Genomic DNA, 5,238 nt, shown 5'->3' with positions numbered 1-5,238 from the left:
AAAGGAAATTTCCATTTCAGAAGCTTTTTAAATGAGATGGTGTTGGGGATAATAATACCCCAGAAAAACAACTCAAACCCCACAACAGGATTCAGGTAGTTCAACAGCAATTACCCCCGAGGAAATCATTCCCGAATCCCCACGGCAGCTGTAGCTGGGGATTTTGCATCTCCTGTCTCAATACCCCCACGAAAACATCTTCATAAAAAAAAAGATGATAGAGCCCTGGCCGGTTTTGCTCAGCGGATAGTGTGTTGGCCTGCGAACTGAAGGGTCCCAGGTTCAATTCCGGTCAAGGACACATGCCCGGATTGTGGGCTCCATCCCCAGTGGGGAACTTGCAGGAGGCAGCCGATCCATGATTCTCTCTCATCGTGGATGTTTCTATCTCTCTCTCCCTCTTCCTTCCTCTCTGAAGTCAATAAAAATATTTAAAAAAATAAAAAGATGATAGAACTGAGTCAGATTCTGGCGCAGAATTGAATTCACTTCAGCAAAGACGCGGGTCCCGGGAGACGCCAGGGTTTCCACCGGTCGCCAGCCCCACAATTGGAGCAGGCGGGGCCGCCAGAGTCATTTTTTTGGTTGATTTTTCTTTGTTAAATGGCATTTAAATATATAAAATAAATATCAAAAATATAAATCTTTGTTTTACTATAGTTGCAAATATATATGTGAGACGGCACCAGAGTTAAGTTAGGGTTTTTTAAAATGCCGCCACGCCGAGCTCAAAAGGTTTGCCATCACTGATTTATAATAATGTATCTCGGCTGGGCGGCGGGCGGCGCGGACCCGGCGCTCACCTGTATCCTTCCTTCCCAGCCGCGGCCGCCGGGGTGGCGTGTTGGCCGCGGGCCCATCTTTCCCCGTTAGATTCCCTCTCCCGGGGGCGCTGGGTGACGGAAGCCAGCAGTCGTCCCGGGCGGACCTTCGCTTTAGCTCCGTCGCTGCTCCCCCTTAGACCTGAGATGACTCCGTTTACCCTTGACCGCCTCCCCCGCCGCCGCCTTGTGCTCCCGCCCCCATTCTTCAACTGGGGTGTAAAGTTGTTGCGAGTTTTAAAATGCAGGCACGGCGTGTGCCGCGGAGATTGTGTTCTTGCCTTCTAGGATTACCTCCCTTTATTGGTGGTATTCTCCTCCTGATCCCTCATGCTACTCGGACAGAAGACTTCCACAAATAAGTAAAAATGTTTTGCTATGTTGCATGTTTGAACAGCCCACCTAACGCGCCGCTAAGTCATTTACCAGAGCTGCGCAGTGGGGAGTTTTGTTGTTTTGTTTTGTTTTGTTTTGTTTTCCATCCCCTGCCCCGGCCGTTGTCGGAGCGACCGCGCAGCGAGCGGGCGAAGCCGAGGGCCGGGTGCTTCCTGCCGGCTCCGCTCCGACCTCCCCGGGGAGGGGCCGAGCCCGCCGGGAGGGGGCTGTGGGTTGCACTGTAGGAAAATCGAAAGAGTGCGAGTTTTATTTTCAGAGTGTGTACGGCGTGTTTATTCCTTTCGGAGGATATTGTGAGAATTAGCATTGCAACGTTGTGCTCTCAAAGGACTTGGCTGGCAGGGATGGTGTTGCGGCAGCAGCATCTTCATTTTTGTCGGAGAGTGGAGTGCCTCCTCTTTGCCGGTTACCCACGTTGTCTGCCACCACTTCTGGGATGCTGCACCTTGGCCGGCAAGTCGGCGCGCTTAACCTCCTAGGGCCTGCTCTTGGCAGACCCTGTTCTGGGTCCTGGGGATCTTTGTGAAAACGCCTCTCCTCTGAAGGTGCTTTCCTCCAGCTTCTGCCCTTCCGTCTTTTCCTTCTTGGCTAAGTTCCCACCATGGTACCGGCTGTAGCACCTTCTGGTTCCGCTTATCTATTCACAATTCACCCTACTCACTTTGGCCTTGGCTTTGCTACTCCCCCAGATCGGTCCCCGCAGAGATGTGCTTTGGAATAAGCAGTATTGTTTTCAGCAGGGATTTGATTCTGACTGTGTTTTCTGGAACACTAAACTCCTATTACACTGACCCTCATTTATCTCTAAATCTAGGGAAGCATTGTAAAGGACTCATTGACAGTGTGTATTTCCATCATTTTCATTAATGAAATGGTGGTAGGCTGAATTCTTTTAATTTTATGTAGCATGAATGTTGATACATATATCATAGAAATTCAGCAGTACCTCAAATGAACAAAACCAAAAAGACCTAATTCCAGAATTGTAATGATGATGGTTTTCTTAAAGACATATATTACTAAAAATATACTTCAATACTAAATGTATTAATAACATGGTTAAAATTTTTAAAGCTGTAAATGATCATTTTAATAGATGCCCAGGGGGCTTTGACAAAATCCAGTAATGTTTGCTAGGCTTTGACAAAACCCAGTAACGTTTGCTAGTATGTATATATACACACATACATATATAAACATGTGCCTACATATTTTGCTAGTATATATAAAATACATAGTGTGTATTTATATTTCAATTGGAATAAAGGAATTCTTTTTTAATATCATAAAGACTGATGCTAGATCAAGAATATGTTACTAATTAAAGAAACACTTAAGCATCCTTTATAAATATTAATTTGTATTTCTTTAGTGTCTGTAATGCTCACATTTATTTGAATGAATGACAGAAAAAAACTGAAAGACCTGTCATCTTAAAAAAATTAGCTAACTTGGTAAAATTTTCACAGGTGATTTTCAAATATGAAGTCAGTACTGAGCGACATCCAGCTTTCTATTTGTCAAAATTTCTTTACTCTAAATGCATTTTCCTAATTATAATTAGCTGAAGTGAATTGTCTCATGTCTCCTTCACACTGACCTTCATCTTTTCCCATAAGTATCTCCACTCTTTCTCCCTTCCATTTTTATCCTAGACCCACTTGGTCTCTCTTTCTTCTCTACCCAATTTATACACTATTCTTGATTACCTGCACATATTCTCTCACTAACATCCTTGGTTCTTTGCACCCTGAAAGGATGTTAGTCAAGCATGTGCTAAGAGATAATGGCATGATATATCATGGCATGTTCTCTTCATAAGTATCCTTGTGTGGCTGGACATAGGATTTATGCAGGGAACTATTGAGGAATAATGTTGAAATGTTAGAAAGTTTTCTATTCCAAGAAATTTGGAATTTGTCATAAAGATGATAGGAACTTTGGAGAGCAACAAAGAATGAAAAAAAAACTAATCAGATTTGCAATTAGCTAGCTTTATAGTGTTTCAAAGGGAAGTTAACAAGTTTATTTTTTAATATATTTTTATTGATATCAGAGAGAAACAGGAGGGAGAGAGGGATAGAAACATCAGTGATTAGAATCATCAATTGGCTGCCTCCTGCACACCCGCTACTAGGGATTGAGCCCAAAACCCAGGCATGTGCCCTGACCAGGAATTGCACCATGACCACCTGGTTCATACGTCAACACTCAACCACTGAGCTACACAGGCCAGCAAGATGACAAGTTTAGAAGTAAAGAGATGAGTTAGAAGATTACTGAGTGAGTCCAGGCAAGAGATTTAGAATGCCTGAGCCAAGGCTATGGAAGGGGTTACAGAGAAAAAGTTTTAGTCAGGAAACCTCTAATACATTTGGCAGTAGTATAACTTGTATGATACATAGTTGTTTTTATGGTAACATATTTAAAATAACCGTAAATGAGCTCTAATTGGAGAAAGACTAAATTGGGAGAGATGAGGATGAGGTGGAGTAGATTAGATTATGTTTTTAAATTCTTATGTGTTACTTAATTCTATTATTCTTGGTTGGTTGGTTTTTTTAATGATAAGTACATAAAAATTATTTTCCTCTGAACAGGTATTTAACAGTGATTCTTATGAAAATATTTTACCTATATATTACAGCTTATAAGAAAAACAAAAGTTTAACCATCTAATATTTTCTAAACTTGAAGAGCATACTTTGAAAAAATGCAAAGGCAGCAGCATTCTTTATAATTTAGCAGGCAAAATTGTGTACATAATACACTTTTTATATCCTAATATATAAAAACCCTGGGTCCGTCACATCCACAACGATCAGGAGGCTCGACCTACTGGAAGTCAGTCCTACAGTCAGAGCTAGATTGCCACGGCAATCCAGCGCTGACTGCTAGGGCTTCAGGCACAGTGACCCAGCACTGACTGCTGAGGGGGCTGCGAATCAGGGCCAGAGAGAGGCCTGAAGAGAGAAGCAGGGCCTGATCCATAGCCTCTGTGGCAGCTGTTGATCAACACTCGCCTCTCTAACTTTGGGCCTGGTCAGCAGCTGTGCCTCCATTTCTATCCAGGCTTCCAGGGGACTGCTGATCAGCCCCGCCTCTCTGATCAGGCCCTGTTGATAGGCCCAGAGATGCTGACTGGCATAGAAGCCAGTCAGAACAAAATCTGGGTCAACTGTGAGGAGCCAGTGGCTGCCTAGGAGGCGGAGCTTTTGACTCTGACTAGCATAGAAACCAACTAATCAGAACCAAATTGGCCGGCAGAGGAGGGCAATTGGGGGTGATATCAGGCCTTCAGGGGAGGGCAGTTAGGGGTGATCAGGCCAGCAGGGGAGAGTTTAGGGGGTGATCAGGCTGGCAGGCAGAAGTGGTTAGGGGCAATCAGGCAGGTGAGTGGTTAGGAGCAAGCAGTCCCAGATTGTGAGACGGATATCCGACTGCCGGTTTAGGCCCACAGGGATCGGGCCTAACCCGCAGTCGGACATCCCCCGAGGGGTCCCGGATTGGAGAGGGTGCAGGCTGGGCTGAGGGACACCTCCTCCAGAGCACAAATTTCATGCACCAGGCCTCTAGTGCAGTGATGGCGAACCTATGACACACATGTCAGAGGTGACATGCGAACTCATTTTTTTGGTTGATTTTTCTTTGTTACATGGCATTTAAATATATACAATAAATGTCAAAAATATAAATCTTTGTTTTACTATTTTTGAAAATATTTGTTACATGGCATTTAAATATATACAATAGAGGTAAGTTAGGGTTTTTCAAAATGCTGACACGCTGAGCTCAAAAGGTTCACCATCACTGACACGCCAAGCTCAAAAGGTTCACCATCACTGCTCTAGTGTATATATAAAAAATATTTATACATGTATATAAGGAGAGGGTCCTTTGATTAAATTTAAGAATATATATAATTGTCAGGACCTTAGAAACATTACCTTTGTGATTTTCTTTAAGTTCTTATGATGAGATCTCAAACCAGATCTCCTTAACTTTATTTATCATTAGAGAT

The sequence above is a fragment of the Myotis davidii genome, unplaced genomic scaffold (genome assembly GCF_000327345.1).
Source record: "Myotis davidii unplaced genomic scaffold, ASM32734v1 scaffold8, whole genome shotgun sequence".
Taxonomy (NCBI): domain Eukaryota; kingdom Metazoa; phylum Chordata; class Mammalia; order Chiroptera; family Vespertilionidae; genus Myotis; species Myotis davidii.
This window is presented reverse-complemented; position numbering follows the sequence as displayed.